This window comes from Phyllobates terribilis, unplaced genomic scaffold, assembly GCF_046119375.1.
Source record: "Phyllobates terribilis strain yellow unplaced genomic scaffold, ASM4611937v1 Scaffold_21__1_contigs__length_20361869, whole genome shotgun sequence".
NCBI classification, from domain to species: domain Eukaryota; kingdom Metazoa; phylum Chordata; class Amphibia; order Anura; family Dendrobatidae; genus Phyllobates; species Phyllobates terribilis.
This window is the reverse complement of record NW_027362781.1, coordinates 10,599,609-10,627,173: the sequence shown is the minus strand read 5'-3', so window position 1 is coordinate 10,627,173 and position 27,565 is coordinate 10,599,609.

The window sequence follows — 27,565 nt, the reverse complement described above, 5'->3', positions numbered from 1 at the left end:
TAAGTCCAGAAAAAAATTTTTTTCAACTATTTGCAATTTTACCCCGTGGATATATATTCTACCCACACACATTTGGAACGCTCCTGGGGTACCCTAACACATATTATTCCCTCATTTAGTGGATATTTTCACAAAAAAGTGAAATTTTCAAAAATCCATAAAATTGGCTGAAAACGACTAAACATCAAGGACTCATTGGGCGAATTGCTCTGGAACTGAAATCGGAATGCTAACTGACATTTCCCCTATCTGAAAGTCTGATATACGCCGGAAAAATTGCTAAGTCCAAAAAAAAAAATTTTTCAACTTTTTGCAATTTTACCCCGTGGGATATATATTCTACCCACACACATTTGGAACTCTCCTGGGGTACCCTCACACATATTATTCCCTCATTTAGTGGATATTTTCACAAAAAAGTGAAATTTTCAAAAATCCAGAAAATTGGCTGGAAACGACTAAATATCAAAAACTCATTGGGCGAATCGCTCTGGAACTGAAATCGGAACGCTCACTGACATTTTCCCTATCTGAAAGTCTGATAAACGCCAGAAAAATGACTAAGTCCAAAAAAAATATTTTTCAACTTTTTTCAATTTTTACCCCCGTGGGATATATATTCTACCCACACACATTTGGAACTCTCCTGGGGTACCCTCACACATATTATTCCCTCATTTAGTGGATATTTTCACAAAAAAGTGAAATTTTCAAAAATCCAGAAAATTGGCTGAAAACGACTAAATATGAAGGACTCATTGGGCGATTTGCTCTGGAACTGAAATCGGAACGCTCACTGACATTTCCCCTATCTGAAAGTCTGATAAACGCCGGAAAAATGACTAAGTTCAAAAAAAAAAATTTTTCAACTTTTTGCAATTTTACCCCCGTGGGATATATATTCTACCCACACACATTTGGAACTCTCCTGGGGTACCCTCACACATATTATTCCCTCATTTAGTGGATATTTTCACAAAAAAGTGAAATTTTCAAAAATCCAGAAAATTGGCTGAAAACGACTAAACATCAAGGACTCATTGGGCGAATCGCTCTGGAACTGAAATCGGAACGCTCACTGACATTTCCCCTATCTGAAAGTCTGATAAACGCCGGAAAAATTACTAAGTCCAAAAAAAAAATTTTTTAACTTTTTGCAATTTTACCCCTTAGGATATATATTCTACCCAAACACATTTGGAACTCTCCTGGGGTACCCTCACACATATTATTCCCTCATTTAGTGGATATTTTCACAAAAAAGTGAAATTTTCAAAAATCCAGAAAATTGGCTGAAAACGACTAAATATCAAAAACTCATTGGGCGAATCGCTCTGGAACTGAAATCGGAACGCTCACTGACATTTTCCCTATCTGAAAGTCTGATAAACGCCAGAAAAATGACTAAGTCCAAAAAAAAATAAATTTTCAACTTTTTTCAATTTTACCCCGTGGGATATATATTCTACCCACACACATTTGGAACTCTCCTGGGGTACCCTCACACATATTATTCCCTCATTTAGTGGATATTTTCACAAAAAAGTGAAATTTTCAAAAATCTCGAAAATTGGCTGAAAATGACTAAATATCAAGGACTCATTGGGCAAATCGCTGTGGAACTGAAATCGGAACACTCACTGACATTTCCCCTATCTGAAAGTCTGAAAAACGCCAGAAAAATGACTAAGTCCAAAAAAAAAAATTTTTTAACTTTTTGCAATTTTACCCCGTGGGATATATATTCTACCCACACACATTTGGAACGCTCCTGGGGTACCCTAACACATATTATTCCCTCATTTAGTGGATATTTTCACAAAAAAGTGAAATTTTCAAAAATCCATAAAATTGGCTGAAAACGACTAAACATCAAGGACTCATTGGGCGAATCGCTGTGGAACTGAAATCGGAACGCTCACTGACATTTCCCCTATCTGAAAGTCTGATAAACGCCGGAAAAATTGCTAAGTCCGAAAAAAAATTTTTTTCAACTTTTTGCAATTTTACCCCGTGGGATATATATTCTACCCACACACATTTGGAACTCTCCTGGGGTACCCTCACACATATTATTCCCTCATTTAGTGGATATTTTCACAAAAAATGAAATTTTCAAAAACCCAGAATATTGGCTGAAAACGACTAAATATCAAAAATTCAATGGGCGAATCGCTCTGGAACTGAAATCGGAACGCTCACTGACATTTTCCCTATCTGAAAGTCTGATAAACGCCAGAAAAATGACTAAGTCCAAAAAAAATTTTTTTCAACTTTTTTCAATTTTTACCCCCGTGGGATATATATTCTACCCACAAACATTTGGAACTCTCCTAGGGTACACTCACACATATTATTCCCTCATTTAGTGGATATTTTCACAAAAAAGTGAAATTTTCAAAATCCATAAAATTGGCTGAAAACGACTAAACATCAAGGACTCATTGGCCGAATCGCTCTGGAACTGAAATCGGAACGCTCACTGACATTTCCCCTATCTGAAAGTCTGATAAACGCCGGAAAAATCACTAAGTACAAAAAAAAAAATTTTTAAACTTTTTGCAATTTTACCCCGTAGGATATATATTCTACCCACACACATTTGGAACTCTCCTGGGGTACCCTCACACATATTATTCCCTCATTTAGTGGATATTTTCACAAAAAAGTGAAATTTTCAAAAATCTCGAAAATTGGCTGAAAATGACTTAATATCAAGGACTCATTGGGCAAATCGCTGTGGAACTGAAATCGGAACGCTCACTGACATTTCCCCTATCTGAAAGTCTGATAAACGCCAGAAAAATGACTAAGTCCAAAAAAAATTTTTTTCAACTTTTTTCAATTTTTACCCCCGTGGGATATATATTCTACCCACACACATTTGGAACTCTCCTGGGGTACCCTCACACATATTATTCCCTCATTTAGTGGATATTTTCACAAAAAAGTGAAATTTTCAAAAATCCAGAAAATTGGCTGAAAACGACTAAACATCAAGGACTCATTGGGCGAATCGCTCTGGAACTGAAATCGGTACGCTCACTGACATTTCCCCTATCTGAAAGTCTGATAAACGCCGGAAAAATTACTAAGTCCAAAAAAAAAAATTTTTCAACTTTTTGCAATTTTACCCCGTAGGATATATATTCTACCCACACACATTGGGAACTCTCCTGGGGTACCCTCACACATATTATTCCCTCATTTAGTGGATATTTTCACAAAAAAGTGAAATTTTCAAAAATCCAGAAAATTGGCTGAAAACGACTAAACATCAAGGACTCATTGGGCGAATTGCTCTGGAACTGAAATCGGTACGCTCACTGACATTTCCCCTATCTGAAAGTCTGATAAACGCCGGAAAAATTACTAAGTCCAGAAAAAAAAATTTTTCAACTTTTTGCAATTTTACCCCGTGGGATATATATTCTACCCACACACATTTGGAACGCTCCTGGGGTACCCTAACACGTATTATTCCCTCATTTAGTGGATATTTTCACAAAAAAGTGAAATTTTCAAAAATCCAGAAAATTGGCTAAAAACGACTAAATATCAAAAACTCATTGGGCGAATCGCTCTGGAACTGAAATCGGAACGCTCACTGACATTTTCCCTATCTGAAAGTCTGATAAACGCCAGAAAAATGACTAAGTCCAAAAAAAAATTTTTTCAACTTTTTTCAATTTTTACCCCCGTGGGATATATATTCTACCCACACACATATGGAACTCTCCTGGGGTACCCTCACACATATTATTCCCTCATTTAGTGGATATTTTCACAAAAAAGTGAAATTTTCAAAAATCCAGAAAATTGTCTGAAAACGACTAAACATCAAGGACTCATTGGGCGAATCGCTCTGGAATTGAAATCGGAACGCTCACTGACATTTCCCCTATCTGAAAGTCTGATAAACGCCGGAAAAATGACTAAGTCCAAAAAAAAAAAAATTTTCAACTTTTTTCAATTTTACCCCGTGGGATATATATTCTACCCACACACATTTGGAACTCTCCTGGGGTACCCTCACACATATTATTCCCTCATTTAGTGGATATTTTCACAAAAAAGTGAAATTTTCAAAAATCCATAAAATTGGCTGAAAACGACTAAACATCAAGGACTCATTGGGCGAATCGCTGTGGAACTGAAATCGGAACGCTCACTGACATTTCCCCTATCTGAAAGTCTGATAAACGCCGGAAAAATTGCTAAGTCCGAAAAAAAAAATTTTTCAACTTTTTGCAATTTTACCCCCGTGGGATATATATTCTACCCACACACATTTGGAACTCTCCTGGGGTACCCTCACACATATTATTCCCTCATTTAGTGGATATTTTCACAAAAAAGTGAAATTTTCAAAAATCCAGAAAATTGGCTGAAAACGACTAAACATCAAGGACTCATTGGGCGATTCGCTCTGGAACTGAAATCGGAACGCTCACTGACATTTCCCCTATCTGAAAGTCTGATAAACGCCGGAAAAATTACTAAGTCCAAAAAAAAATTTTTTAAACTCTTTGCAATTTTACCCCTTAGGATATATATTCTACCCACACACATTTGGAACTCTCCTGGGGTACCCTCACACATATTATTCCCTCATTTAGTGGATATTTTCACAAAAAAGTGAAATTTTCAAAAATCTCGAAAATTGGCTGAAAATGACTAAATATCAAGGACTCATTGGGCAAATCGCTGTGGAACTGAAATCAGAATGCTCACTGACATTTCCCCTATCTGAAAGTCTGATAAACGCCAGAAAAATGACTAAGTCCAAAAAAAAATTTTTCAACTTTTTTCAATTTTTACCCCCGTGGGATATATATTCTACCCACACACATTTGGAACTCTCCTGGGGTACCCTCACACATATTATTCCCTCATTTAGTGGATATTTTCACAAAAAAGTGAAATTTTCAAAAATCCAGAAAATTGGCTGAAAACGACTAAATATCAAGGACTCATTGGGCGAATCGCTCTGGAACTGAAATCGGAACGCTCACTGACATTTCCCCTATCTGAAAGTCTGATAAACGCCGGAAAAATCACTAAGTACAAAAAAAAAAATTTTTCAACTTTTTGCAATTTTACCCCGTAGGATATATATTCTACCCACACACATTTGGAACTCTCCTGGGGTACCCTCACACATATTATTCCCTCATTTAGTGGATATTTTCACAAAAAAGTGAAATTTTCAAAAATCTCGAAAATTGGCTGAAAATGACTTAATATCAAGGACTCATTGGGCAAATCGCTGTGGAACTGAAATCGGAACGCTCACTGACATTTCCCCTATCTGAAAGTCTGATAAACGCCAGAGAAATGACTAAGTCCAAAAAAAATTTTTTTCAACTTTTTTCAATTTTTACCCCCGTGGGATATATATTCTACCCACACACATTTGGAACTCTCCTGGGGTACCCTCACACATATTATTCCCTCATTTAGTGGATATTTTCACAAAAAAGTGACATTTTCAAAAATCCAGAAAATTGGCTGAAAACGACTAAATATCAAGGACTCATTGGGCGAATCGCTCTGGAACTGAAATCGGAACGCTCACTGACATTTCCCCTATCGGAAAGTCTGATAAACGCCGGAAAAATGACTAAGTCCAGAAAAAATTTTTTTTAAACTTTTTGCAATTTTACCCCGTGGGATATATATTCTACCCACACACATTTGGAACGCTCCTGGGGTACCCTAACACGTATTATTCCCTCATTTAGTGGATATTTTCACAAAAAAGTGAAATTTTCAAAAATCCAGAAAATTGGCTAAAAACGACTAAATATCAAAAACTCATTGGGCGAATCGCTCTGGAACTGAAATCGGAACGCTCACTGACATTTTCCCTATCTGAAAGTCTGATAAACGCCAGAAAAATGACTAAGTCCAAAAAAAAATTTTTTCAACTTTTTTCAATTTTTACCTCCGTGGGATATATATTCTACCCACACACATATGGAACTCTCCTGGGGTACCCTCACACATATTATTCCCTCATTTAGTGGATATTTTCACAAAAAAGTGAAATTTTCAAAAATCCAGAAAATTGTCTGAAAACGACTAAACATCAAGGACTCATTGGGCGAATCGCTCTGGAATTGAAATCGGAACGCTCACTGACATTTCCCCTATCTGAAAGTCTGATAAACGCCGGAAAAATGACTAAGTCCAAAAAAAAAAAAATTTTCAACTTTTTTCAATTTTACCCCGTGGGATATATATTCTACCCACACACATTTGGAACACTCCTGGGGTACCCTAACACATATTATTCCCTCATTTAGTGGATATTTTCACAAAAAAGTGAAATTTTCAAAAATCCATAAAATTGGCTGAAAACGACTAAACATCAAGGACTCATTGGGCGAATCGCTGTGGAACTGAAATCGGAACGCTCACTGACATTTCCCCTATCTGAAAGTCTGATAAACGCCGGAAAAATTGCTAAGTCCGAAAAAAAAATTTTTTCAACTTTTTGCAATTTTACCCCCGTGGGATATATATTCTACCCACACACATTTGGAACTCTCCTGGGGTACCCTCACACATATTATTCCCTCATTTAGTGGATATTTTCACAAAAAAGTGAAATTTTCAAAAATCCAGAAAATTGGCTGAAAACGACTAAACATCAAGGACTCATTGGGCGATTCGCTCTGGAACTGAAATCGGAACGCTCACTGACATTTCCCCTATCTGAAAGTCTGATAAACGCCGGAAAAATTACTAAGTCCAAAAAAAAATTTTTTAAACTCTTTGCAATTTTACCCCTTAGGATATATATTCTACCCACACACATTTGGAACTCTCCTGGGGTACCCTCACACATATTATTCCCTCATTTAGTGGATATTTTCACAAAAAAGTGAAATTTTCAAAAATCTCGAAAATTGGCTGAAAATGACTAAATATCAAGGACTCATTGGGCAAATCGCTGTGGAACTGAAATCAGAATGCTCACTGACATTTCCCCTATCTGAAAGTCTGATAAACGCCAGAAAAATGACTAAGTCCAAAAAAAAATTTTTCAACTTTTTTCAATTTTTACCCCCGTGGGATATATATTCTACCCACACACATTTGGAACTCTCCTGGGGTACCCTCACACATATTATTCCCTCATTTAGTGGATATTTTCACAAAAAAGTGAAATTTTCAAAAATCCAGAAAATTGGCTGAAAACGACTAAATATCAAGGACTCATTGGGCGAATCGCTCTGGAACTGAAATCGGAACGCTCACTGACATTTCCCCTATCTGAAAGTCTGATAAACGCCGGAAAAATCACTAAGTACAAAAAAAAAAATTTTTCAACTTTTTGCAATTTTACCCCGTAGGATATATATTCTACCCACACACATTTGGAACTCTCCTGGGGTACCCTCACACATATTATTCCCTCATTTAGTGGATATTTTCACAAAAAAGTGAAATTTTCAAAAATCTCGAAAATTGGCTGAAAATGACTTAATATCAAGGACTCATTGGGCAAATCGCTGTGGAACTGAAATCGGAACGCTCACTGACATTTCCCCTATCTGAAAGTCTGATAAACGCCGGAAAAATGACTAAGTCCAAAAAAAAAAAAATTTTCAACTTTTTTCAATTTTACCCCCGTGGGATATATATTCTACCCACACACATTTGGAACTCTCCTGGGGTACCCTCACACATATTATTCCCTCATTTAGTGGATATTTTCACAAAAAAGTGAAATTTTCAAAAATCCAGAAAATTGGCTGAAAACGACTAAATATCAAAAACTCATTGGGCGAATCGCTCTGGAACTGAAATCGGAACGCTCACTGACATTTTCCCTATCTGAAAGTCTGATAAACGCCAGAAAAATGACTAAGTCCAAAAAAAAAATTTTTCAACTTTTTTCAATTTTTACCCCCGTGGGATATATATTCTACCCACACACATTTGGAACTCTCCTGGGGTACCCTCACACATATTATTCCCTCATTTAGTGGATATTTTCACAAAAAAGTGAAATTTTCAAAAATCTCGAAAATTGGCTGAAAATGACTAAATATCAAGGACTTATTGGGCGAATCGCTCTGGAACTGAAATCGGAACGCTCACTGACATTTCCCCTATCTGAAAGTCTGATAAACGCCAGAAAAATGACTAAGTCCCAAAAAAATTTTTTTCAACTTTTTTCAATTTTTACCCCCGTGTGATATATATTCTACCCACACACATTTGGAACTCTCCTGGGGTACCCTCACACATATTATTCCCTCATTTAGTGGATATTTTCACGAAAAAGTGAAAGTTTCAAAAATCTCGAAAATTGGCTGAAAATGACTTAATACCAAGGACTCATTGGGCAAATCGCTGTGGAACTGAAATCGGAACGCTCACTGACATTTCCCCTATCGGAAAGTCTGATAAACGCCGGAAAAATGACTAAGTCCAGAAAAAAATTTTTTTCAACTTTTTGCAATTTTACCCCGTGGGATATATATTCTACCCACACACATTTGGAACGCTCCTGGGGTACCCTAACACATATTATTCCCTCATTTAGTGGATATTTTCACAAAAAAGTGAAATTTTCAAAATCCATAAAATTGGCTGAAAACGACTAAACATCAAGGACTCATTGGGCGAATCGCTCTGGAATTGAAATCGGAACGCTCACTGACATTTCCCCTATCTGAAAGTCTGATAAACGCCGGAAAAATGACTAAGTCCAAAAAAAAAAAAATTTTCAACTTTTTTCAATTTTACCCCCGTGGGATATATATTCTACCCACAAACATTTGGAACTCTCCTAGGGTACCCTCACACATATTATTCCCTCATTTTGTGGATATTTTCACAAAAAAGTGAAATTTTCAAAAATCCAGAAAATTGGCTGAAAACGACTAAATATCAAGGACTCATTGGGCGAATCGCTCTGGAACTGAAATCGGAACGCTCACTGACATTTCCCCTATCTGAAAGTCTGATAAACGCCGGAAAAATGACTAAGTCCAGAAAAAAAAAATTTTCAACTTTTTGCAATTTTACCCCGTGGGATATATATTCTACCCACACACATTTGGAATGCTCCTGGGGTACCCTAACACATATTATTCCTTCATTTAGTGGATATTTTCACAAAAAAGTGAAATTTTCAAAAATCCATAAAATTGGCTGAAAACGACTAAACATCAAGGACTCATTGGGCGAATTGCTCTGGAACTGAAATCGGAATGCTAACTGACATTTCCCCTATCTGAAAGTCTGATAAACGCCGGAAAAATTGCTAAGTCCAAAAAAAAAAATTTTTCAACTTTTTGCAATTTTACCCCCGTGGGATATATATTCTACCCACACACATTTGGAACTCTCCTGGGGTACCCTCACACATATTATTCCCTCATTTAGTGGATATTTTCACAAAAAAGTGAAATTTTCAAAAATCCAGAAAATTGGCTGAAAACGACTAAACATCAAGGACTCATTGGGCGATTCGCTCTGGAACTGAAATCGGAACGCTCACTGACATTTCCCCTATCTGAAAGTCGGATAAACGCCGGAAAAATTACTAAGTCCAAAAAAAAAATTTTTCAACTTTTTTCAATTTTTACCCCCGTGGGATATATATTCTACCCACACACATTTGGAACTCTCCTGGGGTACCCTCACACATATTATTCCCTCATTTAGTGGATATTTTCACGAAAAAGTGAAAGTTTCAAAAATCTCGAAAATTGGCTGAAAATGACTTAATACCAAGGACTCATTGGGCAAATCGCTGTGGAACTGAAATCGGAACGCTCACTGACATTTCCCCTACCTGAAAGTCTGATAAACGCCGGAAAAATTACTAAGTACAAAAAAAAAAATTTTTCAACTTTTTGCAATTTTACCCCGTGGGATATATATTCTACCCACACACATTTGGAACGCTCCTGGGGTACCCTAACACATATTATTCCCTCATTTAGTGGATATTTTCACAAAAAAGTGAAATTTTCAAAATCCATAAAATTGGCTGAAAACGACTAAACATCAAGGACTCATTGGGCGAATCGCTCTGGAATTGAAATCGGAACGCTCACTGACATTTCCCCTATCTGAAAGTCTGATAAACGCCGGAAAAATGACTAAGTCCAAAAAAAAAAAAATTTTCAACTTTTTTCAATTTTACCCCCGTGGGATATATATTCTACCCACACACATTTGGAACTCTCCTGGGGTACCCTCACACATATTATTCCCTCATTTAGTGGATATTTTCACAAAAAAGTGAAATTTTCAAAAATCCAGAAAATTGGCTGAAAACGACTAAATATCAAAAACTCATTGGGCGAATCGCTCTGGAACTGAAATCGGAACGCTCACTGACATTTTCCCTATCTGAAAGTCTGATAAACGCCAGAAAAATGACTAAGTCCAAAAAAAAAATTTTTCAACTTTTTTCAATTTTTACCCCCGTGGGATATATATTCTACCCACACACATTTGGAACTCTCCTGGGGTACCCTCACACATATTATTCCCTCATTTAGTGGATATTTTCACAAAAAAGTGAAATTTTCAAAAATCTCGAAAATTGGCTGAAAATGACTAAATATCAAGGACTTATTGGGCGAATCGCTCTGGAACTGAAATCGGAACGCTCACTGACATTTCCCCTATCTGAAAGTCTGATAAACGCCAGAAAAATGACTAAGTCCCAAAAAAATTTTTTTCAACTTTTTTCAATTTTTACCCCCGTGTGATATATATTCTACCCACACACATTTGGAACTCTCCTGGGGTACCCTCACACATATTATTCCCTCATTTAGTGGATATTTTCACGAAAAAGTGAAAGTTTCAAAAATCTCGAAAATTGGCTGAAAATGACTTAATACCAAGGACTCATTGGGCAAATCGCTGTGGAACTGAAATCGGAACGCTCACTGACATTTCCCCTATCTGAAAGTCTGATAAACGCCAGAAAAATGACTAAGTCCAGAAAAAAAATTTTTTCAACTTTTTTCAATTTTTACCCCCGTGTGATATATATTCTACCCACACACATTTGGAACTCTCCTGGGGTACCCTCACACATATTATTCCCTCATTTAGTGGATATTTTCACAAAAAAGTGACATTTTCAAAAATCCAGAAAATTGGCTGAAAACGACTAAATATCAAGGACTCATTGGGCGAATCGCTCTGGAACTGAAATCGGAACGCTCACTGACATTTCCCCTATCTGAAAGTCTGATAAACGCCGGAAAAATGACTAAGTCCAGAAAAAAAATTTTTTCAACTTTTTGCAATTTTACCCCGTGGGATATATATTCTAACCACACACATTTGGAACGCTCCTGGGGTACCCTCACACATATTATTCCCTCATTTAGTGGATATTTTCACAAAAAAGTGAAATTTTCAAAAATCCAGAAAATTGGCTGAAAACGACTAAACATCAAGGACTCATTGGGCGAATCGCTCTGGAACTGAAATCGGAACGCTCACTGACATTTCCCCTATCTGAAAGTCTGATAAACGCCGGAAAAATGACTAAGTCCAGAAAAAATTTTTTTTCAACTTTTTGCAATTTTACCCCGTGGGATATATATTCTACCCACACACATTTGGAACGCTCCTGGGGTACCCTAACACATATTATTCCCTCATTTAGTGGATATTTTCACAAAAAAATGAAATTTTCAAAAATCCTGAAAATTGCTTGAAACGACTAAATATCAAAAACTCATTGGGCGAATCGCTCTGGAACTGAAATCGGAACGCTCACTGACATTTTCCCTATCTGAAAGTCTGATAAACGCCAGAAAAATGACTAAGTTCAAAAAAAAAATTTTTCAACTTTTTTCATTTTTTACGCCCTTGGGATATATATTCTACCCACACACATTTGGAACTCTCCTGGGGTACCCTCACACATATTATTCCCTCATTTAGTGGATATTTTCACAAAAAAGTGAAATTTTCAAAAATCTCAAAAATTGGCTGAAAATGACTAAATATCAAGGACTCATTGGGCAAATCGCTGTGGAACTGAAATCAGAACGCTCACTGACATTTCCCCTATCTGAAAGTCTGATAAACGCCAGAAAAATGACTAAGTCCAAAAAAAATTTTTTTAAACTTTTTTCAATTTTTACCCCCGTGGGATATATATTCTACCCACACACATTTGGAACTCTCCTGGGGTACCCTCACACATATTATTCCCTCATTTAGTGGATATTTTCACAAAAAAGTGAAATTTTCAAAAATCCAGAAAATTGGCTGAAAACGACTAAATATCAAGGACTCATTGGGCGAATCGCTCTGGAACTGAAATCGGAATGCTCACTGACATTTCCCCTATCTGAAAGTCTGATAAACGCCGGAAAAATGACTAAGTCCAGAAAAAATTTTTTTTCAACTTTTTGCAATTTTACCCCGTGGGGTATATATTCTACCCACACACATTTGGAACGCTCCTGGGGTACCCTAACACGTATTATTCCCTCATGTAGTGGATATTTTCACAAAAAAGTGAAATTTTCAAAAATCCATAAAATTGGCTGAAAACGACTAAACATCAAGGACTCATTGGGCGAATTGCTCTGGAACTGAAATCGGAATGCTAACTGACATTTCCCCTATCTGAAAGTCTGATAAACGCAGGAAAAATTGCTAAGTCCAAAAAAAAAAATTTTTCAACTTTTTGCAATTTTACCCCGTGGGATATATATTCTACCCACACACATTTGGAACTCTCCTGGGGTACCCTCACACATATTATTCCCTCATTTAGTGGATATTTTCACAAAAAAGTGAAATTTTCAAAAATCCAGAAAATTGGCTGAAAACGACTAAATATCAAGGACTCATTGGGCGAATCGCTCTGGAACTGAAATCGGAACGCTCACTGACATTTCCCCTATCTGAAAGTCTGATAAACGCCGGAAAAATGACTAAGTCCAGAAAAAAAATTTTTTCAACTTTTTGCAATTTTACCCCGTGGGATATATATTCTACCCACACACATTTGGATCGCTCCTGGGGTACCCTAACACATATTATTCCCTCATTTAGTGGATATTTTCACAAAAAAATGAAATTTTCAAAAATCCTGAAAATTGCTTGAAACGACTAAATATCAAAAACTCATTGGGCGAATCGCTCTGGAACTGAAATCGGAACGCTCACTGACATTTTCCCTATCTGAAAGTCTGATAAACGCCAGAAAAATGACTAAGTTCAAAAAAAAAATTTTTCAACTTTTTTCAATTTTTACCCCCTTGGGATATATATTCTACCCACACACATTTGGAACTCTCCTGGGGTACCCTCACACATATTATTCCCTCATTTAGTGGATATTTTCACAAAAAAGTGAAATTTTCAAAAATCTCAAAAATTGGCTGAAAATGACTAAATATCAAGGACTCATTGGGCAAATCGCTGTGGAACTGAAATCAGAACGCTCACTGACATTTCCCCTATCTGAAAGTCTGATAAACGCCAGAAAAATGACTAAGTCCAAAAAAAAAATTTTTCAACTTTTTTCAATTTTTACCCCCGTGGGATATATATTCTACCCACACACATTTGGAACTGTCCTGGGGTACCCTCACACATATTATTCCCTCATTTAGTGGATATTTTCACAAAAAAGTGAAATTTTCAAAAATCCAGAAAATTGGCTGAAAACGACTAAACATCAAGGACTCATTGGGCGAATCGCTCTGGAATTGAAATCGGAACGCTCACTGACATTTCCCCTATCTGAAAGTCTGATAAACGCCGGAAAAATGACTAAGTCCAAAAAAAAAAAATTTTCAACTTTTTGCAATTTTACCCCCGTGGGATATATATTCTACCCACACACATTTGGAACTCTCCTGGGGTACCCTCACACATATTATTCCCTCATTTAGTGGATATTTTCACAAAAAAGTGAAATTTTCAAAAATCTCAAAAATTGGCTGAAAATGACTTAATATCAAGGACTCATTGGGCAAATCGCTGTGGAACTGAAATCGGAACGCTCACTGACATTTCCCCTATCTGAAAGTCTGATAAACGCCGGAAAAATGACTAAGTCCAAAAAAAAAAATTTTTCAACTTTTTGCAATTTTACCCCGTGGGATATATATTCTACCCACACACATTTGGAACGCTCCTGGGGTACCCTAACACATATTATTCCCTCATTTAGTGGATATTTTCACAAAAAAGTGAAATTTTCAAAAATCCAGAAAATTGCCTGAAGCGACTAAATATCAAAAACTCATTGGGCGAATCGCTCTGGAACTGAAATCGGAACGCTCACTGACATTTTCCCTATCTGAAAGTCTGATAAACGCCAGAAAAATGACTAAGTCCAAAAAAAAAATTTTTCAACTTTTTTCAATTTTTACCCCCTTGGGATATATATTCTACCCACACACATTTGGAACTCTCCTGGGGTACCCTCACACATATTATTCCCTCATTTAGTGGATATTTTCACAAAAAAGTGAAATTTTCAAAAATCCAGAAAATTGGCTGAAAACGACTAAACATCAAGGACTCATTGGGCGAATCGCTCTGGAACTGAAATCGGAACGCTCACTGACATTTCCCCTATCTGAAAGTCTGATAAACGCCGGAAAAATTACTAAGTCCAAAAAAAAATTTTTTAAACTTTTTGCAATTTTACCCCTTAGGATATATATTCTACCCACACACATTTGGGACTCTCCTGGGGTACCCTCACACATATTATTCCCTCATTTAGTGGATATTTTCACAAAAAAGTGAAATTTTCAAAAATCTCGAAAATTGGCTGAAAATGACTAAATATCAAGGACTCATTGGGCAAATCGCTGTGGAACTGAAATCAGAACGCTCACTGACATTTCCCCTATCTGAAAGTCTGATAAACGCCAGAAAAATGACTAAGTCCAAAAAAAATTTTTTTCAACTTTTTTCAATTTTTACCCCCGTGGGATATATATTCCACCCACACACATTTGGAACTCTCCTGGGGTACCCTCACACATATTATTCCCTCATTTAGTGGATATTTTCACAAAAAAGTGAAATTTTCAAAAATCCAGAAAATTGGCTGAAAACGACTAAATATCAAGGACTCATTGGGCGAATCGCTCTGGAACTGAAATCGGAACGCTCACTGACATTTCCCCTATCTGAAAGTCTGATAAACGCCGGAAAAATGACTAAGTCCAGAAAAAAAATTTTTTCAACTTTTTGCAATTTTACCCCGTGGGATATATATTCTACCCACACACATTTGGAACGCTCCTGGGGTATCCTAACACATATTATTCCCTCATTTAGTGGATATTTTCACAAAAAAGTGAAATTTTCAAAAATCCAGAAAATTGGCTGAAAACGACTAAATATCAAAAACTCATTGGGCGAATCGCTCTGGAACTGAAATCGGAACGCTCACTGACATTTTCCCTATCTGAAAGTTTGATAAACGCCAGAAAAATGACTAAGTCCAAAAAAAAAATGTTTCAACTTTTTTCAATTTTTACCCCCGTGGGATATATATTCTACCCACACACATTTGGAACTCTCCTGGGGTACCCTCACACATATTATTCCCTCATTTAGTGGATATTTTCACAAAAAAGTGAAATTTTCAAAAATCCAGAAAATTGGCTGAAAACGACTAAATATGAAGGACTCATTGGGCGATTCGCTCTGGAACTGAAATCGGAACGCTCACTGACATTTCCCCTATCTGAAAGTCTGATAAACGCCGGAAAAATGACTAAGTCCAAAAAAAAAATTTTTTCAACTTTTTGCAATTTTACCCCGTGGGATATATATTCTACCCACACACAATTGGAACGCTCCTGGTGTACCCTAACACATATTATTCCCTCATTTAGTGGATATTTTCACAAAAAAGTGAAATTTTCAAAAATCCAGAAAATTGCCTGAAACGACTAAATATCAAAAACTCATTGGGTGAATCGCTCTGGAACTGAAATCGGAACGCTCACTGACATTTTCCCTATCTGAAAGTCTGATAAACGCCAGAAAAATGACTAAGTCCAAAAAAAAAATTTTTCAACTTTTTTCAATTTTTACCCCCTTGAGATATATATTCTACCCACACACATTTGGAACTCTCCTGGGGTACCCTCACACATATTATTCCCTCATTTAGTGGATATTTTCACAAAAAAGTGAAATTTTCAAAAATCCAGAAAATTGGCTGAAAACGACTAAACATCAAGGACTCAATGGGCGAATCGCTCTGGAACTGAAATCGGAACGCTCACTGACATTTCCCCTATCTGAAAGTCTGATAAACGCCGGAAAAATTACTAAGTCCAAAAAAAAAAATTTTTCAACTTTTTGCAATTTTACCCCGTGGGATATATATTCTACCCACACACATTTGGAACGCTCCTGGGGTACCCTAACACATATTATTCCCTCATTTAGTGGATATTTTCACAAAAAAGTGAAATTTTCAAAAATCCAGAAAATTGCCTGAAACGACTAAATATCAAAAACTCATTGGGCGAATCGCTCTGGAACTGAAATCGGAACGCTCACTGACATTTTCCCTATCTGAAAGTCTGATAAACGCCAGAAAAATGACTAAGTCCAAAAAAAAAATTTTTCAACTTTTTTCAATTTTTACCCCCTTGGGATATATATTCTACCCACACACATTTGGAACTCTCCTGGGGTACCCTCACACATATTATTCCCTCATTTAGTGGATATTTTCACAAAAAAGTGAAATTTTCAAAAATCCAGAAAATTGGCTGAAAACGACTAAACATCAAGGACTCATTGGGCGAATCGCTCTGGAACTGAAATCGGAACGCTCACTGACATTTCCCCTATCTGAAAGTCTGATAAACGCCGGAAAAATTACTAAGTCCAAAAAAAAATTTTTTAAACTTTTTGCAATTTTACCCCTTAGGATATATATTCTACCCACACACATTTGGAACTCTCCTGGGGTACCCTCACACATATTATTCCCTCATTTAGTGGATATTTTCACAAAAAAGTGAAATTTTCAAAAATCTCGAAAATTGGCTGAAAATGACTAAATATCAAGGACTCATTGGACAAATCGCTGTGGAACTGAAATCAGAACGCTCACTGACATTTCCCCTATCTGAAAGTCTGATAAACGCCAGAAAAATGACTAAGTCCAAAAAAAATTTTTTTCAACTTTTTTCAATTTTTACCCCCGTGGGATATATATTCCACCCACACACATTTGGAACTCTCCTGGGGTACCCTCACACATATTATTCCCTCATTTAGTGGATATTTTCACAAAAAAGTGAAATTTTCAAAAATCCAGAAAATTGGCTGAAAACGACTAAATATCAAGGACTCATTGGGCGAATCGCTCTGGAACTGAAATCGGAATGCTCACTGACATTTCCCCTATCTGAAAGTCTGATAAACGCCGGAAAAATGACTAAGTCCAAAAAAAAAATTTTTCAACTTTTTTCAATTTTTACCCCCGTGGGATATATATTCTACCCACACACATTTGGAACTCTCCTGGGGTACCCTCACACATATTATTCCCTCATTTAGTGGATATTTTCACAAAAAAGTGAAATTTTCAAAAATCCAGAAAATTGGCTGAAAACGACTAAATATGAAGGACTCATTGGGCGATTCGCTCTGGAACTGAAATCGGAACGCTCACTGACATTTCCCCTATCTGAAAGTCTGATAAACGCCGGAAAAATGACTAAGTCCAAAAAAAAAAATTTTTCAACTTTTTGCAATTTTACCCCGTGGGATATATATTCTACCCACACACATTTGGAACGCTCCTGGGGTACCCTAACACATATTATTCCCTCATTTAGTGGATATTTTCACAAAAAAGTGAAATTTTCAAAAATCCAGAAAATTGCCTGAAACGACTAAATATCAAAAACTCATTGGGCGAATCGCTCTGGAACTGAAATCGGAACGCTCACTGACATTTTCCCTATCTGAAAGTCTGATAAACGCCAGAAAAATGACTAAGTCCAAAAAAAAAATTTTTCAACTTTTTTCAATTTTTACCCCCTTGGGATATATATTCTACCCACACACATTTGGAACTCTCCTGGGGTACCCTCACACATATTATTCCCTCATTTAGTGGATATTTTCACAAAAAAGTGAAATTTTCAAAAATCCAGAAAATTGGCTGAAAACGACTAAACATCAAGGACTCATTGGGCGAATCGCTCTGGAACTGAAATCGGAACGCTCACTGACATTTCCCCTATCTGAAAGTCTGATAAACGCCGGAAAAATTACTAAGTCCAAAAAAAAATTTTTTAAACTTTTTGCAATTTTACCCCTTAGGATATATATTCTACCCACACACATTTGGAACTCTCCTGGGGTACAGTCACACATATTATTCCCTCATTTAGTGGATATTTTCACAAAAAAGTGAAATTTTAAAAAATCTCGAAAATTGGCTGAAAATGACTAAATATCAAGGACTCATTGGGCAAATCGCTGTGGAACTGAAATCAGAACGCTCACTGACATTTCCCCCATCTGAAAGTCTGATAAACGCCAGAAAAATGACTAAGTCCAATAAAAATTTTTTTCAACTTTTTTCAATTTTTACCCCCGTGGGATATATATTCCACCCACACACATTTGGAACTCTCCTGGGGTACCCTCACACATATTATTCCCTCATTTAGTGGATATTTTCACAAAAAAGTGAAATTTTCAAAAATCCAGAAAATTGGCTGAAAACGACTAAATATCAAGGACTCATTGGGCGAATCGCTCTGGAACTGAAATCGGAATGCTCACTGACATTTCCCCTATCTGAAAGTCTGATAAACGCCGGAAAAATGACTAAGTCCAGAAAAAAAATTTTTTCAACTTTTTGCAATTTTACCCCGTGGGATATATATTCTACCCACACACATTTGGAACGCTCCTGGGGTATCCTCACACATATTATTCCCTCATTTAGTGGATATTTTCACAAAAAAGTGAAATTTTCAAAAATCCAGAAAATTGGCTGAAAACGACTAAATATCAAAAACTCATTGGGCGAATCGCTCTGGAACTGAAATCGGAACGCTCACTGACATTTTCCCTATCTGAAAGTCTGATAAACGCCAGAAAAATGACTAAGTCCAAAAAAAAGATTTTTCAACTTTTTTCAATTTTTACCCCCGTGGGATATATATTCTACCCACACACATTTGGAACTCTCCTGGGGTACCCTCACACATATTATTCCCTCATTTAGTGGATATTTTCACAAAGTGAAATTTTCAAAAATCCAGAAAATTGGCTGAAAATGACTAAATATGAAGGACTCATTGGGCGATTCGCTCTGGAACTGAAATCGGAACGCTCACTGACATTTCCCCTATCTGAAAGTCTGATAAACGCCGGAAAAATGACTAAGTCCAAAAAAAAAAATTTTTCAACTTTTTCCAATTTTACCCCCGTGGGATATATATTCTACCCACACACATTTGGAACTCTCCTGGGGTACCCTCACACATATTATTCCCTCATTTAGTGGATATTTTCACAAAAAAGTGAAATTTTCAAAAATCCAGAAAATTGGCTGAAAACGACTAAATATCAAGGACTCATTGGGCGAATCGCTCTGGAATTGAAATCGGAACGCTCACTGACATTTCCCCTATCTGAAAGTCTGATAAACGCCGGAAAAATTACTAAGTACAAAAAAAAAATTTTTCAACTTTTTGCAATTTTACCCCGTAGGATATATATTCTACCCACACACATTTGGAACTCTCCTGGGGTACCCTCACACATATTATTCCCTCATTTAGTGGATATTTTCACAAAAAAGTGAAATTTTCAAAAATCTCGAAAATTGGCTGAAAATGACTTAATATCAAGGACTCATTGGGCAAATCGCTGTGGAACTGAAATCGGAACGCTCACTGACATTTCCCCTATCTGAAAGTCTGATAAACGCCAGAAAAATGACTAAGTCCAAAAAAAAAAATTTTTCAACTTTTTGCAATTTTACCCCGTGGGATATATATTCTACCCACACACATTTGGAACGCTCCTGGGGTACCCTAACACATATTATTCCCTCATTTAGTGGATATTTTCACAAAAAAGTGAAATTTTCAAAAATCCAGAAAATTGCCTGAAACGACTAAATATCAAAAACTCATTGGGCGAATCGCTCTGGAACTGAAATCGGAACGCTCACTGACATTTTCCCTATCTGAAAGTCTGATAAACGCCAGAAAAATGACTAAGTCCAAAAAAAAAATTTTTCAACTTTTTTCAATTTTTACCCCCTTGGGATATATATTCTACCCACACACATTTGGAACTCTCCTGGGGTACCCTCATACATATTATTCCCTCATTTAGTGGATATTTTCACAAAAAAGTGAAATTTTCAAAAATCCAGAAAATTGGCTGAAAACGACTAAACATCAAGAACTCATTGGGCGAATCGCTCTGGAACTGAAATCGGAACGCTCACTGACATTTCCCCTATCTGAAAGTCTGATAAACGCCGGAAAAATTACTAAGTCCAAAAAAAAATTTTTAAAACTTTTTGCAATTTTACCCCTTAGGATATATATTCTACCCACACACATTTGGAACTCTCCTGGGGTACCCTCACACATATTATTCCCTCATTTAGTGGATATTTTCACAAAAAAGTGAAATTTTCAAAAATCGCGAAAATTGGCTGAAAACGACTAAACATCAAGGACTCATTGGGCAAATCGCTGTGGAACTGAAATCAGAACGCTCACTGACATTTCCCCTATCTGAAAGTCTGATAAACGCCGGAAAAATTACTAAGTCCAAAAAAAATTTTTTGAACTTTTTGCAATTTTACCCCTTAGGATATATATTCTACCCACACACATTTGGAACTCTCCTGGGGTACCCTCACACATATTATTCCCTCATTTAGTGGATATTTTCACAAAAAAGTGAAATTTTCAAAAATCTCGAAAATTGGCTGAAAATGACTAAATATCAAGGACTCATTGGGCAAATCGCTGTGGAACTGAAATCAGAACGCTCACTGACATTTCCCCTATCTGAAAGTCTGATAAACGCCAGAAAAATGACTAAGTCCAAAAAAAATTTTTTTCAACTTTTTTCAATTTTTACCCCCGTGGGATATATATTCCACCCACACACATTTGGAACTCTCCTGGGGTACCCTCACATATATTATTCCCTCATTTAGTGGATATTTTCACAAAAAAGTGAAATTTTCAAAAATCCAGAAAATTCTTTGAAAACGACTAAATATCAAGGACTCATTGGGCGAATCGCTCTGGAACTGAAATCGGAACGCTCACTGACATTTTCCCTATCTGAAAGTCTGATAAACGCCAGAAAAATGACTAAGTCCAAAAAAAAAATTTTTCAACTTTTTTCAATTTTTACCCCCGTGGGATATATATTCTACCCACACACATTTGGAACTCTCCTGGGGTACCCTCACACATATTATTCCCTCATTTAGTGGATATTTTCACAAAAAAGTGAAATTTTCAAAAATCCAGAAAATTGGCTGAAAACGACTAAATATGCAGGACTCATTGGGCGATTCACTCTGGAACTGAAATCGGAACGCTCACTGACATTTCCCCTATCTGAAAGTCTGATAAACGCCGGAAAAATGACTAAGTCCAAAAAAAAAAATTTTTCAACTTTTTGCAATTTTACCCCCGTGGGATATATATTCTACCCACACACATTTGGAACTCTCCTGGGGTACCCTCACACATATTATTCCCTCATTTAGTGGATATTTTCACAAAAAAGTGAAATTTTCAAAAATCCAGAAAATTGGCTGAAAACGACTAAACATCAAGGACTCATTGGGCGAATCGCTCTGGTATTGAAATCGGAACGCTCACTGACATTTCCCCTATCTGAAAGTCTGATAAACGCCGGAAAAATGACTAAGTCCAAAAAAAAAAAATTTTCAACTTTTTGCAATTTTACCCCCGTGGGATATATATTCTACCCACACACATTTGGAACTCTCCTGGGGTACCCTCACACATATTATTCCCTCATTTAGTGGATATTTTCACAAAAAAGTGAAATTTTCAAAAATCCAGAAAATTGGCTGAAAACGACTAAACATCAAGGACTCATTGGGCGAATCGCTCTGGAATTGAAATCGGAACGCTCACTGACATTTCCCCTATCTGAAAGTCTGATAAACGCCGGAAAAATGACTAAGTCCAAAAAAAAATAATTTTCAACTTTTTGCAATTTTACCCCCGTGGGATATATATTCTACCCACACACATTTGGAACTCTCCTGGGGTACCCTCACACATATTATTCCCTCATTTAGTGGATATTTTCACAAAAAAGTGAAATTTTCAAAAATCCAGAAAATTGGCTGAAAACGACTAAACATCAAGGACTCATTGGGCGAATCGCTCTGGAATTGAAATCGGAACGCTCACTGACATTTCCCCTATCTGAAAGTCTGATAAACGCCGGAAAAATTACTAAGTACAAAAAAAAAAATTTTTCAACTTTTTGCAATTTTACCCCGTAGGATATATATTCTACCCACACACATTTGGAACTCTCCTGGGGTACCCTAACACATATTATTCCCTCATTTAGTGGATATTTTCACAAAAAAGTGAAATTTTCAAAAATCCAGAAAATTGGCTGAAAACGACTAAACATCAAGGACTCATTGGGCAAATCGCTGTGGAACTGAAATCAGAACGCTCACTGACATTTCCCCTATCTGAAAGTCTGATAAACGCCAGAAAAATGACTAAGTCCAAAAAAAAATTTTTTCAACTTTTTTCAATTTTTACCCCCGTGGGATATATATTCTACCCACACACATTTGGAACGCTCCTGGGGTATCCTAACACATATTATTCCCTCATTTAGTGGATATTTTCACAAAAAAGTGAAATTTTCAAAAATCCAGAAAATTGGCTGAAAACGGCTAAATATCAAAAACTCATTGGGCGAATCGCTCTGGAACTGAAATCGGAACGCTCACTGACATTTTCCCTATCTGAAAGTCTGATAAACGCCAGAAAAATGACTAAGTCCAAAAAAAAAATTTTTCAACTTTTTTCAATTTTTACCCCCGTGGGATAAATATTCTACCCACACACATTTGGAACTCTCCTGGGGTACCCTCACACATATTATTCCCTCATTTAGTGGATATTTTCACAAAAAAGTGAAATTTTCAAAAATCCAGAAAATTGGCTGAAAACGACTAAACATCAAGGACTCATTGGGCGAATCGCTCTGGAATTGAAATCGGAATGCTCACTGACATTTCCCCTATCTGAAAGTCTGATAAACGCCGGAAAAATTACTAAGTACAAAAAAAAAAATTTTTCAACTTTTTGCAATTTTACCCCGTAGGATATATATTCTACCCACACACATTTGGAACTCTCCTGGGGTACCCTCACACATATTATTCCCTCATTTAGTGGATATTTTCACAAAAAAGTGAAATTTTCAAAAATCTCGAAAATTGGCTGAAAATGACTTAATATCAAGGACTCATTGGGCAAATCGCTGTGGAACTGAAATCGGAACGCTCACTGACATTTCCCCTATCTGAAAGTCTGATAAACGCCAGAAAAATGACTAAGTCCAAAAAAAATTTTTTTCAACTTTTTTCAATTTTTACCCCCGTGGGATATATATTCCACCCACACACATTTGGAACTCTCCTGGGGTACCCTCACACATATTATTCCCTCATTTAGTGGATATTTTCACAAAAAAGTGAAATTTTCAAAAATCCAGAAAATTGGCTGAAAACGACTAAATATGAAGGACTCATTGGGCGATTCGCTCTGGAACTGAAATCGGAACGCTCACTGACATTTCCCCTATCTGAAAGTCTGATAAACGCCGGAAAAATGACTAAGTCCAAAAAAAAAAATTTTTCAACTTTTTGCAATTTTACCCCGTGGGATATATATTCTACCCACACACATTTGGAACGCTCCTGGGGTACCCTAACACATATTATTCCCTCATTTAGTGGATATTTTCACAAAAAAGTGAAATTTTCAAAAATCCAGAAAATTGCCTGAAACGACTAAATATCAAAAACTCATTGGGCAAATCGCTGTGGAACTGAAATCAGAACGCTCACTGACATTTTCCCTATCTGAAAGTCTGATAAACACCAGAAAAATGACTAAGTCCAAAAAAAAAATTTTTCAACTTTTTGCAATTTTTACCCCCGTGGGATAAATATTCTACCCACACACATTTGGAACTCTCCTGGGGTACCCTCACACATATTATTCCCTCATTTAGTGGATATTTTCACAAAAAAGTGAAATTTTCAAAAATCCAGAAAATTGGCTGAAAACGACTAAACATCAAGGACTCATTGGGCGAATCGCTCTGGAATTGAAATCGGAACGCTCACTGACATTTCCCCTATCTGAAAGTCTGAAAAACGCCGGAAAAATTACTAAGTACAAAAAAAAAAATTTTTCAACTTTTTGCAATTTTACCCCGTAGGATATATATTCTACCCACACACATTTGGAACTCTCCTGGGGTACCCTCACACATATTATTCCCTCATTTAGTGGATATTTTCACAAAAAAGTGAAATTTTCAAAAATCTCGAAAATTGGCTGAAAATGACTTAATATCAAGGACTCATTGGGCAAATCGCTGTGGAACTGAAATCGGAACGCTCACTGACATTTCCCCTATCTGAAAGTCTGATAAACGCCAGAAAAATGACTAAGTCCAAAAAAAAAAATTTTTCAACTTTTTGCAATTTTACCCCGTGGGATATATATTCTACCCACACACATTTGGAACGCTCCTGGGGTACCCTAACACATATTATTCCCTCATTTAGTGGATATTTTCACAAAAAAAGTGAAATTTTCAAAAATCCAGAAAATTGGCTGAAAACGACTAAACATCAAGGACTCATTGGGCAAATCGCTGTGGAACTGAAATCAGAACGCTCACTGACATTTCCCCTATCTGAAAGTCTGATAAACGCCAGAAAAATGACTAAGTCCAAAAAAAAATTTTTTCAACTTTTTTCAATTTTTACCCCCGTGGGATATATATTCCACCCACACACATTTGGAACTCTCCTGGGGTACCCTCACACATATTATTCCCTCATTTAGTGGATATTTTCACAAAAAAGTGAAATTTTCAAAAATCCAGAAAATTGGCTGAAAACGACTAAATATGAAGGACTCATTGGGCGATTCGCTCTGGAACTGAAATCGGAACGCTCACTGACATTTCCCCTATCTGAAAGTCTGATAAACGCCGGAAAAATGACTAAGTCCAAAAAAAAAAATTTTTCAACTTTTTGCAATTTTACCCCGTGGGATATATATTCTACCCACACACATTTGGAACGCTCCTGGGGTACCCTAACACATATTATTCCCTCATTTAGTGGATATTTTCACAAAAAAGTGAAATTTTCAAAAATCCAGAAAATTGCCTGAAACGACTAAATATCAAAAACTCATTGGGCAAATCGCTGTGGAACTGAAATCAGAACGCTCACTGACATTTTCCCTATCTGAAAGTCTGATAAACACCAGAAAAATGACTAAGTCCAAAAAAAAAATGTTTCAACTTTTTTCAATTTTTACCCCCTTGGGATATATATTCTACCCACACACATTTGGAACTCTCCTGGGGTACCCTCATACATATTATTCCCTCATTTAGTGGATATTTTCACAAAAAAGTGAAATTTTCAAAAATCCAGAAAATTGGCTGAAAACGACTAAACATCAAGGACTCATTGGGCGAATCGCTCTGGAACTGAAATCGGAACGCTCACTGACATTTCCCCTATCTGAAAGTCTGATAAACGCCGGAAAAATTACTAAGTCCAAAAAAAATTTTTTAAAACTTTTTGCAATTTTACCCCTTAGGATATATATTCTACCCACACACATTTGGAACTCTCCTGGGGTACCCTCACACATATTATTCCCTCATTTAGTGGATATTTTCACAAAAAAGTGAAATTTTCAAAAATCGCGAAAATTGGCTGAAAACGACTAAATATCAAGGACTCATTGGGCAAATCGCTGTGGAACTGAAATCAGAACGCTCACTGACATTTCCCCTATCTGGAAGTCTGATAAACGACAGAAAAATGACTAAGTCCAAAAAAAATTTTTTTAAACTTTTTTCAATTTTTACCCCCGTGGGATATATATTCCACCCACACACATTTGGAACTCTCCTGGGGTACCCTCACACATATTATTCCCTCATTTAGTGGATATTTTCACAAAAAAGTGAAATTTTCAAAAATCCATAAAATTGGCTGAAAACGACTAAACATCAAGGACTCATTGGGCGAATCGCTCTGGAACTGAAATCGGAACGCTCACTGACATTTCCCCTATCTGAAAGTCTGATAAACGCCGGAAAAATTACTAAGTACAAAAAAAAAAATTTTTCAACTTTTTGCAATTTTACGCCGTTGGATATATATTCTACCCACACACATTTGGAACTCTCCTGGGGTACCCTCACACATATTATTCCCTCATTTAGTGGATATTTTCACAAAAAAGTGAAATTTTCAAAAATCTCGAAAATTGGCTGAAAATGACTTAATATCAAGGACTCATTGGGCAAATCGCTGTGGAACTGAAATAGGAACGCTCACTGACATTTCCCCTATCTGAAAGTCTGATAAACGCCAGAAAAATTGCTAAGTCCGAAAAAAAAAAAATTTCAACTTTTTGCAATTTTACCCCGTGGGATATATATTCTACCCACACACATTTGGAACTCTCCTGGGGTACCCTCACACATATTATTCCCTCATTTAGTGGATATTTTCACAAAAAAGTGAAATTTTCAAAAATCCATAAAATTGGCTGAAAACGACTAAACATCAAGGACTCATTGGGCGAATCGCTCTGGAACTGAAATCGGAACGCTCACTGACATTTCCCCTATCTGAAAGTCTGATAAACGCCGGAAAAATGACTAAGTCCAGAAAAAAAATTTTTTCAACTTTTTGCAATTTTACCCCGTGGGATATATATTCTACCCACACACATTTGGAACGCTCCTGGGGTACCCTAACACATATTATTCCCTCATTTAGTGGATATTTTCACAAAAAAGTGAAATTTTCAAAATCCATAAAATTGGCTGAAAACGACTAAACATCAAGGACTCATTGGGCGAATCGCTCTGGAATTGAAATTGGAACGCTCACTGACATTTCCCCTATCTGAAAGTCTGATAAACGCCGGAAAAATGACTAAGTCCAAAAAAAAAAAATTTTCAACTTTTTTCAATTTTACCCCCGTGGGATATATATTCTACCCACACACATTTGGAACTCTCCTGGGGTACCCTCACACATATTATTCCCTCATTTAGTGGATATTTTCACAAAAAAGTGAAATTTTCAAAAATCTCGAAAATTGGCTGAAAATGACTTAATATCAAGGACTCATTGGGCAAATCGCTGTGGAACTGAAATAGGAACGCTCACTGACATTTCCCCTATCTGAAAGTCTGATAAACGCCAGAAAAATTG